Source organism: Phocoena sinus, chromosome 15, assembly GCF_008692025.1.
Source record: "Phocoena sinus isolate mPhoSin1 chromosome 15, mPhoSin1.pri, whole genome shotgun sequence".
In the NCBI taxonomy this organism is placed as follows: Eukaryota; Metazoa; Chordata; class Mammalia; order Artiodactyla; family Phocoenidae; genus Phocoena; species Phocoena sinus.
Genome location: NC_045777.1, coordinates 78169209 through 78185000, shown reverse-complemented (window position 1 = coordinate 78185000; position 15792 = coordinate 78169209). Strand labels below are relative to the sequence as shown.

The window sequence follows — 15792 nt, the reverse complement described above, 5'->3', positions numbered from 1 at the left end:
TAGGTCATTCTTGAGAATAGACCACAAGTCTTAACAAAGTTGAAAAGATTGAAATCATGCAAAGTATCTTTCCTAGTCCCAATGGGGTGAAACTAGAAATCAATTACAGAAGGAAAATTGGAAAATTCACAAATATGTGGCCATTACACAACATGTTCTTAAACAGCTAATGAGTCAAAGAAGAAGTCATAAGGGAAATTAGAAAATACTTTGAGATGAATGAAAATAAAACATAACATACTAAAACTAACAGGATGCAGGACTTCCTGGTGGCGCAGTGGTTAAGAATCCACCTGCCAATGCAGGGGACACAGGTTCAGGCCCTGGTCTGGGAAGATCCTACATGCCACGGAGCAACTAAGCCCGTGAGCCACAACTAGTGAGCCTGCGCTCTAGAGCCCGGGAGCCACAACTAATGAGCCTGTGTGCCACAACTACTGAAGCCCACACGCCTAGAGCCCATGCTCCGCAATAAGAGAAGCCACCGCAATGAGAAGCCCGTGCACCGCAACGAAGGGCAGCCCCCGCTCGCTGCAACTAGAGAAAGCCTGTGCACGCTACAAAGACCCAGCACAGCCAAAAAAAAAAAAGATAAATAAATAAATAAATTTTTTAAATAAATAAAACTAATACAATGCAGTGAAAACAGTGCTAAGAGGAAAATTGATAACTGTAAATATCCATACTAAAGAAGAAGAAAAATGTCTATAACCTAATTGTACAATTCAAGGGACTAGAAAAAGAAAAGCAAACTAAACCTAAGGCTAATAGAAGGAAGGAAATATTAAAGAATTGAGTGGAGTTAAAATAGAGAACAGAAAAACAACAGAGAAAATCAGTGAAACCAACAGTTGGTTCTTTGAGAAGTTCAACAAAATCTTAGCTAGACTGACTAAGAAAAAAGAGAGGACTTAAATTACTAAAATCAGGAATGAAAGTAGAGACATTACTATCAACTCTACAGAAATAAAAAGGATTATAAGAGAATACTGTGAACAATTATGCCAACAAGTTGGATAACCTAGATGAAATGCACAAGTTTCTAAAAACACACAAGCTACCAAAACTGACTCAAAAAGAAAAAATCACAAAAAAAGAAAAAGAAAAAGTCTCAACAGACATTTAACAAGGAAGAAGATTAAACCGGAAATCAAAAACCTATCAACAAAGAAAATCTCAGGACTGGATGGCTTAACTGGTGGATTCTACCAAACATTTAAAGAATAATTGACACTAATCTTTCTCAAACTTGTCCAGGGTACTGGAGAGGAGAGAACACTGGAGAGGAGAGAAGACAGTGGGGGTTATTGCTTAATCGATAGTTTTTTGGGTGATGACAAAAGTTCTGGAAACAGTGATGATGGTTACACAACATTGTGAATGCATGTAATACCATTGAATTTTACACTTAAAATGGTAAATTTTGTTATACATATTTTACTGCAATAAAACAAAACCAAAATCCGTACCAAACTGAGACTGTCTCTTCAACTTACTTATAAAGATCAAAAGGGCGTGTTAAAGGGAAACCTTTTTCACCATTTAGGTAACGATGCCATCTGGCTGAACAGGACTCAGACGAGGATTGCGGAGGCTAACCCGTGCTAAGCAAGCTCCCGCAGACGGAACTATAAAACCAAAATACCTATTTACCTATTCACAGTTTATAATGAGAACAGATATGTCCGACGGACCACAGGGGCTTTTGTTCTAAGCTGTTTATGTTCTGTCTGAAAACTATATGGAGAGGGAAATCCCTCCCTAGATGGGGATTTCCCCGTTGCTTGGCAGCTGTCCAAGAGCGATTGCGGCAGGATTCAGCGGTATCCTTGGCCCTTTCTCCCACTTCCTCACCCAGGACCTAAGTACCCTACGAGACTTTCCTTCGGCCACGTGCTTCTGGGATTCGCAGGGACGCTCAGAACCAGCGTGCTCAGGACCACCGTTGAAGCAGATAAGCCAGCGGTGCGAGCCTAAGGGAACGTAAGGTCGACTTCCGCTGTGCCAGGAAAATGATGGCCCGGGGACGCAAGGGAAGTGACGAGTCTGCGGGGTCGCCGGAGCCCTGGAGGCGGCCCCACGCCGAGAGGGGCGCGGGAAAGGATGACTCCAGGCTCCAACTCATCCCACCTGGACCCGCGGGACCCAGAGGGAGAGGCTTAAAAGAGACCATGAAATGGAAAGCCCCAGACAGGCCAAGCAAAGGAAGGAAAAGATGAAAGAGACAGAGAAATACAGAAATCTTGCTGTGGAGAGACTATGTGTGTGCATGTACACATCTCTCTCTCTCTCTCTCTCTCACACACACACACACACACACCTACCTTGGTGTGGGGGAGGCTTTTCTTACCATTGATTTATAACACTGACGACATGGAGAAAAAAATGGCTAACTTTGACCATGTAAAAATGAAACTTCAGTATGACAGCAACACACAAAAAATGTCACAATCTGGGGAAATACTTGTTAACACTTTAAACAAAAGGAGAATTTCTTTCAATTAAAAACCACTTAAGGAGTGGGGAGCGATAAATTAGGAGTTTGGGATTAGCAGATAGAAACTACTATATATAAAATAGATAATCAATAAGGACCTGCTGTATAGCACAGGGAACTATACTCAATATGTTGTAATAACCTATAAGGGAAAAGAATCTGAAAAAGAATATATATTATATATTCATACCTATATCTATATCTGAATCACTTTGCTGTATACCTGAAACTAACACTGCATTGTAAATCAGCTATACTTCAATTAAAAATAAATAAATAAATAGCACTCACATAATAAAATAAGGGGAGAAAAAAGAGCAAAGACCTAATTGCAAAAATGCAAATGATTAGTTTGCAAAAACATAAATGTAAATGGCAAATAAGAATATGAAAAGATGCCCAACTTCATTCACAATGTGTGCATTAGGACCACTAAAATAAAAAGTTACTTTCCACCAAAATTGGGCAGGTGTGGAGGAAATGGGCATTTTCACACCTTGTATGTATAGCGGTGCTATCTTTTTGGAGGGCAAACTGACAATGTGTATCAAAGTTTTAGGTGCACAGGTTTGTATTTTTTTAACATTTAAAAAGTTAGGGACTTCTCTGGTGGTGCAGTGGTTAAGACTGCGCTCCTAATGCAGAGGGCCCGGGTTTGATCCCTGGTCAGCGAACTAGATCCCACATGCATGTCACAACTAAGAGTTCATATGCCACAACTAAGGATCCCGCCAGCTGCAACCAAGACATGGTGCAACCAAATAAATAAAATTTAAAAACTACAATAAAAAAATAAAAAGTCATTTAAAATTTTTATTGTGGTAAGAACACTTGACATGAGATCTGTGGTCTTGACAAAGTTTTTTTTTTTTTTTTTGCGGTACGCGGGCCTCTCACTGTTGTGGCCTCTCCCGTTGCGGAGCACAGGCTCCGGACGCGCAGGCTCAGCGGCCATGGCTCATGGGCCTAGTCGCTCCGCGGCATGTGGGATCTTCCCAAACGGGGGCATGAACCCGTGTCCCCTGCATCGGCAGGCGGACTCTCAACCACTGCGCCACCAGGGAGACCCTTGACAAAGTTTTAAGTGTACATCATTGTTGACTACAGTATTGTACAGCAGATTTCTAGAACCTATTCATCTTGCTTAACAAACTTCATGCCTGTTGATTAATAACTCCCATTTCCCCTTTTCCCCAACCCCTGACAACCCCCATTCTACTCTTTGAGTCTGTGAGTGTGTATTTTATCTCTTCTACTTTTTTTCTCATATTTTGGAATTAATTTCTTGGAAATTTCTTTACACGGACCTCTCACTGCTGTGGCCTCTCCCATTGTGAAGCACAGGCTCCGGACGCGCAGGCTCAGTGGCCATGGCTTACGGGCCCAGCCGCTCCGCGGCATGTGGGATCTTCCCGGATTGGGGCACGAACCCGTATCTCCTGCATCGGCAGGCGGACTCTCAACCACTGTGCCACCAGGGAAGCCCTCGAGTGTGTATTTTAGATACCTCATATTCGTGAAATCATGCTGTATTTGTCTTTCTGTGACTGGCTTATTTCAGTTAGCATAATGTTCTCAAGGTTCATCCATGTTGTTCCATACTGCAGAATTTCCTTCTTTTTTAAGGCTGAATAGTATTCCATATATATATATATATATATATATATATATATATATATATATATATATATATAGATCGCATTTTTAAATTTATCCATTTATCTGTGGATGACAAGTTTAGGTTGTTTCCACATCTGAGCTACTGTGAATAGTGCTGCAATGAACATAGGAGGGTGCACAGATCCTTTTACGTGATAATTTTGCTGCCAAGAATTTGCTTTAAAAACATGCCAGTATAAGAAACAACCTAAAGGTCCATCGTTAAGGAATTGATTAGAAGAATATTCATAGTATGATCTCATCTCTATACATTTTTAAGCGATGTGTATACACCACTATAGGCTTCCACGCCCCCCCCACCAGGATGACTTTGATTAGAAGTCTTAGAAGTGTCAATGAAAAATTAACCAGTCAATCTAACAAGGAAATGGAAAATTTTATTCGAGCTGTATTTGAGGATTATAACTGGGAAGATCATCTCAGAAAGCTCTGAGAACTGTTCTGCCTGTTAGAAGTCAAGGCACAGTTATATAAGTTTTTTCAGGTGGAGGGCTGTACATCAAATAATGTATTTTTTTAAGTTATTTTATTATTATTGAAGTAGAGTTGATTTATAATGTGTTAATTTCTGCTGTACAGCAAAGTGATTCCATTATACATATATACACATTCTTTTTCATATTCTTTTCCATTATGGTTTATCACAGGATATTGAATATAGTTCCCTGTGCTATACAGTAGGACCTTGTTGTTTATCCATTCTATATATAATACTTTGCATCTGCTAAACCAAACTCCCAACCCATCCCTCAGGAATGTTATCTTTTAAGGAGCTGTCTTGTCGATGTGGGGAGAATGTTGTTGTTTATAGTTGAGCAGGTATTCCTGAGGATGGGGGAGGTCTGGTCGATGCATAATGCAAATACACAATGCACACGATGGGGGGAGAGGAGGCCAAAGGGCAGAGAAGAATTTTTATGTTTAAATTTTTCTTGTCTTGCCATAAAATATGAATTTCATTTCACAGAAGGCTAAGAGAGTTCCTCCCCCTTTAAAAAAATTCATGTTATTATTATTTTTTAAATTCTATCCATCCTTTAATATTCATTGCAGATGCTGCCTCCTCCATTTAAAATTGCATGCTTTATCTCCACCCATCTTGTACTATCTGATGGTGTTTGCTGGAGTGTACTTTGTATTTGATTTATGTGTCACATCAACCTGGATGAGATGAGTGTAGCCTACAAATAAATAGACACCAATAGTTAAAAATTCAGACTTGGACACGGGCTGATTTAGATGAGAATCTGGATTTTTGCCATCTGTGTATCATTGGCCAAGTAACTTAACCTTTCAGAGCCTTTTTAGCATATGAAGAGGTGCTAAGCACCTACCACAGGGGGTAGTTGTCAGTGCAGTGAGATAACCTACTAAGTGTCGAGCAAAGCAAGTGGCATGGAGGGAATGCTCAATAAGTGTTAGCCTTTATTATACATTTCTGGAGGACAGAAGCCGTCTCTCAGGCTTTCCAGAATTTAGTCGGTGCTCAGCCTCTTCCCTGTTGCTCACTTTGGGGTTAATCCAAGTTCACTGGGGATTGGACCACATAGTTTGCTGGAATGAAGTCAGAGGCCCCAGGTACACCACAGAGCCTGCCTAACCCCTCTCCTTAGATTCAGGGGGAAGAGAAAAGATGGTTAGCATACCTTCCCACTGCTGGGAAAACAATTTAAAGTAGTACTTGACTACTTGATGATGGCTAACTTCACATTTGAACTGCATCATTATTTTTGGCTTCTTTTTTTCTCCCTCTAAGCCGTTGTTCAAAATTTTCCTTTATTCTTAGATGAAAACTTTCCCAATGTATTTACCTTAATTATAATAAACACAGGGCCAGGAGGGGGTTAAAAAGTTGCTTTGATTCACCAGAAAAAGAGAGTAAAGGCTTGGTAAATGCAAAGATAATAATCAAGCACCTGGACATTAAGTTGATATTGGAAACAAAAATAGAAAAGGGAAAGAGGGGCTTCTGTGGTGGTCCAGTGGCTAAGACTCCTCGCTCCCAATGCAGGGGTCCCGGATTTGATCCCTGGTCAGGGAACTAGATCCCGCATGCTGCAACTAAGAGTCCGCATGCCGCAAGGAAGATCCTGAGTGCCGCAACTAAGACCAGATGCAGCCGAATAAATAAATAAATATTAACATAAATAAAGGGAAAGAATAGGGCTATTTGTTTTCAGCATTAAGTCCAAATTATCCTTTTCTTGATTTTAGGAATGAAACGTTGCATGGCTATCGATTATGTATTTCGTTTGGAAGTAACTTTCCTTGATTCGATTTTGTACTCAAAGGTTTCTGAGTATGATATTCTTGGCAGAGATATATTCTGAAAGGATGTGTTGCTTATAATGCCCGTTATTTTATTAGTTGCATCACCTGATCAGTCAGATATGATAACAAGTCCACCTGAATCCAGTGATAAGTGTATCTGTAAATATATTTTCTTAAATCTTAGAACAAAAAGCATTTTTTAAATTTAGTTAGAAAAGAAACATGAACATTTTGTTCATAAGATATTTTAAAATACTGTTTTGAATGCTAAATTATACCATTTAATATTTATAGAACACTTAACTAAGAGTCTATAAAGTATTTTCATTTACATATTGTCTGATTTCCCCAAATCCCTGAGGGAGGCAGAGAAAATACTATAGAGATTTTTATGTTTTAAAAATGAACTTACACAACAATTACAGCAATAGTAACAAAATACTAAATAGAAGATAACATTCATTTAAATCCTGTTAAAACAACAAATAAAACTGTTTATTTCAATTGACGTTACATGAATATTAGATTTACCGCATAGGGCAGATTTTGCACAAAAAGGCATAGCAAGAGCTAGAAGGTCTATTTAGGTTACATCTACATTATTAATTATTATGAATAAATTATAACTCGGATTTAGTTGGGTTTTTTTTCCGCCTTTGGAAGAGTTCTCTGAAAGGTAATTTACTCAGGATTCGAAATATTCAGATTGTCCAAACAAAAACCTGCTCAAAAAGAGTGTTTTATAAGCAGTTAAAAAAGCATCCTTGTAATAACAAAGGAGTTATCTGTTACAGGGCAGACACCCATGCAGAAGCTAAAGATGTCGTTTTGGCCCTACCCATGTGATCTGGACTAGGTATGCAATTCCTAACTGATCCCAGATCTAAAAGATCAAACTGTTATTTTACACATGATAGATACGTTACATCCCATTCTCTCTCTATACTGTACTATGTATATACTGTAAAGAAAAACCAAGAAATTGGACCCAGAAGTTTGGGTCCTGCATGAAGCAGAGTCATGGGGAAAAAAAGACCTCTGTTTAGTGTTCATCAAAAGACTGATGTACTTCGAAAAAAGGGTGTGTCAAGAGTGTCTCAGCTTGAGGACTTCCCTGGTGGTCCAGTGGGTAAGACTCGAACTCACAACGCAGGGGGCCTGGGTTCCATCCCTGGTCGGGAACTAGATCCCGCATGCCGCAACTAAGACCCGGTACAGCCAAAATCAATAAGTAAAATTTAAAAAAAATTAATAAAAAAGAGTATCTCAGTTTTCGCTAGAGTTACGGTTTTGAGCAACCTAAAATACACGACAGGGTCACAAAAAGATTAATTATTCAGTTTGGATTCCAAAGAGCATCTTTTTAACACTAGGGAATTCCTTGGTGGTCCAGTAGTTAGGACTCGGTGCTTTCACTGTTGGTACGGTTTCGATCGCTGGTTGGGGAACTAAGATCACAGCATAACCCACACTCCCCCCCGAAAAAAACCCCCCAAAACCCCACTAAATAATCTCAACCACGGTGACCTTGACCAAGTGGTGTAAGTGTGGTTCTGTCAGCATAGGTAGCTGATAGGGATTTCCTATGGGGGTGGGTCCCATGATAATGGAGAAAGCAGACTCCTGATACCAGTATTAAAAATCCAAGAAGGTGATTATTTTTCAGGACTAGTGAAGACACTCAAACATTGCCACATCACTTGCTATTTAAAAGCAATTAACAAGTCTGTAAGTGCTCAGAGACTGTATGAAGATGCACTTAAGTTGGTGGAAGAGCTCACACTTGGTTTAGATCCTTATCTATCCTGGCTGTGGCCCTTCTGACTTGGCTTTTGTCTCCCACAGTACAGTAGACCCCCTTATCTGCGGTTTCACTTTCCACGGTTTCAGTTACAGGCATTTGGAAAATATTACAGCCGTCCCTTGGTCTCGAAGGGGGATTGGTTCCAGGACCGCCCCGCCCCCCTCAATACTCCCCAGATGCCAAAGTCTGCAGATGCTCAAGTCCCTTATATAAAATGGCTGTAGTATTAGCATACAACCTACACACATCCTCCCCATTTACTTTTAATCACCTCTGAATTTCTAATAACTGCTATGTAAATAATTGTAAACCAATGTAAATTCTATGTAAACAGTTGCCGGGCACCCAGCCAGCAAATTCAAGTTTTGCTTTTTGAAAGTTTCTGGCATTTTTTTGTTTGTTTGTTTTAGAATATTTTCCATCCATGGTTTGCTGAATCCGCAGATGCAGAACCCGCGGATACGGAGGGCTGACTGCTGATGGAAAATTCCAGAAATAAACAATTCATAAGTTTTAAGTTTCACGCCCGCCCGCTCCGTCCTGCCTGGGTCGTGAATCATCCCTTTGTCCAGCGTATCCTGCCCGGTAGTCACTTAGTAGCCGCCTGGGTTATCAGATCAACTGCCAGGTATCGCAGTGCTTGTGCTCAAGTAACCCTTATTTTACTTAATAATGGCCCCAAAGCGCAAGAGTAGTGATGCTGGCAGTTCGGATATGCCAAAGAGAAGCCGTAAAGTGCTTCCTTTAATTGAAAAAGTGAAAGTTCTCGACTTAGTAAGGAAAGAAAAAAAATCGTATGCTGAGGTTGCTAAGATCTACGGTAAGAACGAATCTTCTATCCGTGAAATTGTGAAGAAGGAAAAAGAAATCCGTGCTAGTTTTGCTGTAGCGCCTCAAACTGCAAAAGTTACAGCCACAGTGCGTGATAAGTGCATAGTTAAGATGGAAGAGGCATTAAATTTGTGGGTGGAAGACATGAACAGAAAACGTGTTCCCATTGACAGCAATGTGTTGCGCCAGAAAGCACTGAGCCTGTACGAAGACTTCAGCCAGGGATCCCCAGAAACGGGTGATACCAAGCCATTTACTGCAAGTAAGGGATGGTTACACAGATTCAGGAATAGGTTTGGACTGAAGAATATAAAAATTACTGGAAAGGCTGTGTCTGCTAAGGAAGAAGCTGCTGCCACACTTCCAGCAGAGTTGAAGAAGTTGATTAAGGACAGAGAATATTATCCAAAGCAAGTCTTCAACTGTGATGAAACTGGGCTCTTCTGGAAGAAGATGCCCAATAGAACCTACATTCATAAAAGTGCAAAGGAGGCACCAGGGCATAAAACACGGAAGGACAGATTAACTCTGGTGCTACCTGGCATCTCACATCATCACAAGAAGGGTAAGTACAGTATAATAAGACATTTTGAATTTTTTTTTAATTTTATTTTTTGGCCTCACTGCTCAGCATGTGGGATACTAGCTCCTCAAACAGGGGTCGAACCAGCGCCCCCTGCATTGGAAAAATGAAGTCCTAACCACTGGACCACCAGGGAAGTCCTAATAAGATATTTTGAGAGAGACCACATTCACATAACTTTTATTTATTTTAATTTTTATTAATTTTATTTATTTTTGGCTGCGTTGGGTCTTTGTTGCTGTGCGCCGGCTTCCTCTAGTTGGGGTGAGCACAGGCTACTCTTCGTTGCAGTGCGCAGGCTTCTCATTGCATTGGCCTCTCTTGTTGTGGAGCACGGGCTCTAGGTGCACAGGCTCAGTAGCTGTGGTGCGCGGGCTCAGTAGCTGTGGTGCACTGGGCTCAGTAGTTGTGGCTCACGGGCTCTAGAGCGCAGGCTCAGTAGTTGTGGTGCACGGGCTTAGTTGCTCTGTGGCATGTGGGATCTTCCCGGACCAGGGCTCGAACCCGTGCCCCCTGCATTGGCAGGCGGATTCTTAACCACTGTGCCACCAGGGAAGTCCCCACATAACTTTTATTGCAATATATATTGTTATAATTATTCTATGTCACTCTTTTTTATTTTTTTAAGAAGATGTTGGGGGTAGGAGTTTATTAATTGATTAATCTATTTTTGCTGTGTTGCGTCTTCGTTTCTGTGCGAGGGCTTTCTCTAGTTGTGGCAAGCGGGGGCCACTCGTCATCGCGGTGCGCGGGCCTCTCACTATCGCGGCCTATCTTGTTGTGGAGCACAGGCTCCAGACGCGCAGGCTCAGTAGTTGTGGCTCATGGGCCTAGTTGCTCCGCAGCATGTGGGATCTTCCAAGACCAGGGCTCGAACCCGTGTCCCCTGCATTAGCAGGCAGATTCTCAACCACTGCGCCACCAGGGAAGCCCTCTATGTTATTTTTTAATGAATACTTTCTCTCATTGGAAATTTCTAGGACATGATCTTTTTATTTTTTACATATTTATTTATTTGGCTTCGCCAGCTCTTAGTTGTGGCATGCAGGATCTTGGTTGTGGCATGTGGATCTAGTTCCCTGACCAGGGCCCCCTGAATTGGGAGCACAGAGTCTTAGCCACTGGACCACCAGGGAAGTCCCTTTTCCATGTTATTACTAATCTCTTACTCTGCCTAATTTCTAAACTTTATCATAGGTATGTACATATAGGCATATAGGAAAAAACATAGTCTATGGAGTGTTCAGTATTATCTTTGGTTTCAGGCATCCACTTAGGGGTCTTGGAATGTAGCCCCCACGGATCAGGAGGGGTTACTGTATGCAGTCGAATGGAGTGTCATGTTATTTGGACGCTCATCTGCAGGACTGCATCCACTAAGTTAAACATTAAAGAGAGAAATATTTAAAATAATTTGAAATAAGCTGCAAGATTCTGCCAACTGTTGGCCTCCGTGTACTCATGTCTCAAGTGAGCTGGAGCCAAGAGCTGGGAATCTTCTTTTCCTGCAATCTCGGTCTCGGTACACACATCTTGTTATGTTGAATGTCATTCTAAACAAAGTTGAGTGTGATTTAAACAAAGGATTCCATACGAAATCATCCCTAAATACAAATCAATGATTTTTTTTTTTTTTTTTTTTCATTTCTTGCTCAACCCAAAAAACAGCAGTACAATCCTGTGCTGGAAAAACAACTGGCTGTACTGAGCTGGTATCCAAGTGGCTTGCAACTCTGGTCACCATTAACATAGCATCTGTACCAATGAGGTGAGGGAGAAACTGGCTAACAAACGGCAACAAGCGTATCACTAGCAGCCGAGGTGGCAAGCCAGGCCTCAGGGAAAACTGAAATTGCATGCGATTTATGACTGTGAGACATGAATTTGAGGGTTACACCTGCCAACAGCCATACATTGGGAAAAAAGCTTGGTCTCTACACACTGTTCACACCACATACCCTTCCACACACTGTTCATTGTCCCCAAAGGGCCAGCTTTCTGTCCAGAGGCAATTCAAAGCCAGCTAAAGTTTTGGGACCTGCGTTAGGATTTGATAGTTTTAGGAACAGCTTCAACCTCCAAGGAAATTGGAGTTGTTCATGAAGCAGCAGCAAAATTTCACACTGAGCTGTTCAATTCATAAAAAGTGAAGGGACTATCTCCTAAATAAGTCAATGGCAAAGGTAATCTCGACTAAGTGAACTTTTGCTTTACTAACTCACTTTGTGACACCCTTCCAATGCTACTCCATGGCTCCACCATACCCAGTGCATCCTCCCTTCATTGTCCTCAACCTCCCAGTCTTCCCAAGAATCCGTTCAGGACTCCAGTCCCTCTATAAAACATACTCACTGATGCTCACAGCAGCCGAGTTTGCAGCTCGTAGGCTGGCTGCTCTTAGCAGCTGAGTTGTAGGCTTCTCAAGAGTTAATGTTTGTTCCTAAATATGTCAGTTGTACTTGGTACTGGGAAGACGGAATAATTAAATATTCTAAAATGTTAAGAAATATGAGGGCAAAAATTGTCCTTATGAAAAACTAAACGCTGTGGAGAGACTTGACAAAGGAGAGTTCTAATCGATTTAGGCGAAGACAAAATTACTGTAAAAGATTGCAAGGGAAATGGGAAAAATGTGGAAGTCTTCTGTAACCAGATTGCTTCGCAAGGGACCTTTAAATTCTCCATCTATTTTAAAGAAATCCAACATGGACATTCTAGACGAGGCATTATGGGTGCGGTCGGTGGAAGAAAGAAGATGGGGAACGCCAATCTGTGAACCCAAATTCAAAGGAAAGGTTTTGGACCTACATCAAAAGACTAGCTGCTCGGAAAGTTTTCTTGCGAGCGACAAAGGCTGGAAAAAGCGCCGTGGTCGCCACCTACCGAGGAGGAGGGGGAGGGGGAGGATGGCCGGCGGGCCCCGAATCTCCGGTGGGGAGAAACATCACAAAATCACTCGATTTTATTCTTTACATAAACATCTAAAATCTCTGGGCTTGAGTTTTTTTGAACTTCTAACTTGGGTGAACAGTAACGTCTCACCATTTTCGAAATTCACGAGCTAGTGAAAGTTGAGATGCAAAAAATTATCGGGGGGAGGGGCTTGAGTGAAATTGCCTAGCGGTTGACAGAACAAAACGGGCTGCAAACCACGTTTTCTGCTCCCCTCCATGGCTTTTCCACTTTAACTTTATAAATGTTGAGTGAAAGTGAGCAAAGCCTGGGGGTTGGAGGGTGAATAAAAACAGAAGGGTGCCTTTCCCTCGCCCGTGCAAAGTTGGGGCAATAGTCTCTTTTGGCCGATTTTGAGGCAAGCTTTCAAAACTAACAGGAGTTCTTTGTGTTCCGGAGGGTGGTGCAGGGCGGAGGAGGTCCCTTGGCGGAGCATGGAAGGCGGCAGGCCGTCCTGGGACTCTCCGGCCTTTGCAGTGGTCCGGCCTCTCAATTTGCAAGGAATCTCGGGTGCAAGAGTGAGTGCGAGCCTTGGACCGTGGCTGAGGCCAGCTGCAGAGCGGCAGGGAGCAGGCTGGAACTCTCCTGGCCTGGATTTTCATCCCTGCGCCCCGGCTCCCCTCCCCCACCCGAGCAGCAGCGCAGGCCCCAGGTGCAGCCATGTTCCTCGCTCCCACCACCCGCGCCTCCATTGACAGTCCTTGCCCGAGAGGGCCGGGCGCCGCGCTCGCCGCGTCTTCGGGCTCTGGGCTTGTTGGCGCGAGGCTTCCTGGGAGTCGTAGTCCACTGCCCCCGCCGTCGCGTTGGTGGGGACGAATCAGAGACTACAACTCCCGCTGGGCGGTGTTGCGGGTGCGCACGCGCAGCGCGCCTTCGAGGAACAAAAAAAAAAAAAAAAAAAAAAAAAAGAGGAGGAGGGTGAGAGAGAAGCTCGGAGAGCAGAGGAAAGGGGCCGCCGATCGCCCCCCCGCTTTCCCGCACGCGCTCTCTAGCCGTGGCTGCCCGCCTGCCGCGGTTACCCCGGCCTATCCCTCGGTCCCCTGTGAGCGGATCTAGGCGCTGAGCGAGGCCCTGCCGGGGCGGCCATGCGGCGGTGACAGGAGCTCGGCCGAGACGCTCGGGCCCCTCGCCCTCTCACCTCCTGCCCGCTCGCCAGCCAGCCTCAGCCCGAGGGTGCTCCGCCGCAGCCGCAGTTCGCGCGCGGCCCACACTCGCTTCCCTTCAGCACCCCCGGCCCCGGCGCTGCCTGGAGGCGGCTGCACTCGGGTGAGTCCCTGTCGCCTCATCTCCGGTCCCCCGCCCCGGTTGCCATCGCGAGCACGGTCTTTATTTGAGACTCGCTCCCTCCGGGGCCTGCACTGACGGGTCCGGGGACCGTCGGCGGCCGTGTTGGGGGCCACAGGTCCCCCCCATCCCGGCCCGCCGGCGTTGGGGGTGGGGCAGGAGCAGACGCGGTCGCGGGGGACGACAGTTGCACGCGCGCGCCTGGGTGCGTGGGGGAGGGGCGCGCGCGCCGGCGCGGCGTGGGGGGGCCCCTCACGCGTGAGGCCCGCGCGCGAGCGAGCCTGCGGGCTGCGCATGCCCGGCCGCTGATTGGCCGGCTCCGGCGATGCGGGTGCGCGCGCGGTGCCAGGCCCGAGCCGTGGGGTCGCGCTCGGCCTGGTGTCTCCGGGGCTCGTGCGCCCGGGCAGCAGACGCGCCGGATTGGCCGGCGGGCGGCGGGGGCGGTGCCGCGCTGCCTGGTAACTGCGGGCCGGCGGGCGGGCCCCGGAGCACCGCCCCTCCTCGCCGCTGCCCCTGCCCGCCCCTACCCGCGTCCAGGTGGAGCCCGGAGTGGGCTTTGTCCCCGGCCCGGCCGGCGCGCGTGCCCCGCGGGGACTGCTCTTTTGGGGAAATAAACACAATGACCGGAAGGAAAACCTCAGCCTGCAGGCTGTGAAAATAAGCCGTCTGGATTCTACCAGCACCCGGTCGGGGGTTCAGGGAAGAAGACGTAAAACTGCCCTCTTTCCCCGCTACTTGTGCTTATCCAAGTTTTGCCTTTTAATAGCGAGTTTCTTTTTTTGTGTTTAATGTTACGGTTTTGCGCTCATTTGCGTCTGAGAATGTTCAGATGTTGGGTCCTGTTGGGTCACTCCTCGGAATGCGGGGCTCCGGTCAGACTTCTCACCTTCCTGCATTCAACTTTGCTGCAAACAATGGCTTGATGGTCCACTGCATAAAAGTGGTCTCCGGGAGTTCAGGAAACAAAAGGGGAAGTTTGCAAATGAGAGTGCCGTAGAGTGCCCTGAGGAGGCCGGGTGTTCCCCCCGCACTCCTCCCCGCTAAGCCCTAGGATTTGGGATATCCGATTTTATTTCCTACTACATATTTTTGCTTTGTCCGTTTTCCAGCCACTGTAGTCTACTATCTTGCGCTTCAGTTTCTCCCGCTTCTTGGGATCTTGGCTCACACCTGTAGACTGGAATGACTTTTTCTTCGCTTGAGGCTGTGTAACTCTTTTGCTCACATGAAGTTACTTTAAAGCCATATCTTTTAACGTTGGGTCAGAATTTGTTGCTTCTTCATACAATCAACTTGTTTGCCCCTCCTAGGCTGGCGTCTTTATTTTCTCTTGGAGTGTGTTTGGTTATGCTTTGGATACACGTGTCTGACCTAGACACTAGGTATTAAACTCCTGGAGCGGGTAGGGATTAAGCCTTTTCCGTCTTTGTCTTTCTCCCCCTTCCAGTCTACAGCCGTCAAAGTGCTTTGTTTATATTAGTAGCGACAGCTAACGCTTGAATGTTTATATGCCTGGCATCGATCTTAAGCACTTAAGGTATGTTTTTCTTATTTAATATTCATAACAACCCCATTCCTATAGATGAGGAACAAGACTAGAGAAGCTGTGTAATTACCTCTTGGTTACCCAGCAAGTAAACCTTGAATCGAAGATCTGAACCTAGGCAGTATGACTCTTCACCCCTAAGCCAGTGGTTCTGAAAACCCAAGCAAGCATCATCCCCCCCTGGAGGGCTTGTTAAAACACAATAGCTGGGTCCCACCCCAGGCATTCTGATTCTGCAGGTCTGGGGTGGGGCCGGAAAATTTGCGTTTCTAACGAGTTGCCAGGTGCTGCCACCGCTCCCTGGACAGATGCTTTGAGAGCTGTTCACTACCGGAGGAAGTTAA

The 15792-nt window shown here is 44.9% G+C and overlaps 1 protein-coding gene across 13 annotated transcripts in view; it reads left to right on the top strand.

The window, feature by feature from the left end:
• GTF2I (general transcription factor IIi) overlaps positions 1–15792 on the top strand; it is a 145851-nt gene that overhangs the window by 35682 nt on the left and 94377 nt on the right. For 7 of the 13 annotated variants that reach the window (XR_004345719.1, XM_032604628.1, XM_032604626.1 and 4 more), the window contains exon 1: positions 13524–13884. The exons of 1 other annotated variant lie outside the window; for it this stretch is intronic. The gene's annotated coding sequence lies outside the window, so the exon portion shown is untranslated. Of the gene's footprint in view, positions 1–9629; positions 9649–13517; positions 13885–15792 lie in introns of those variants that run through there. 5 more of the 13 variants (XM_032604620.1, XM_032604617.1, XM_032604618.1 and 2 more) reach the window with 2 other exon arrangements.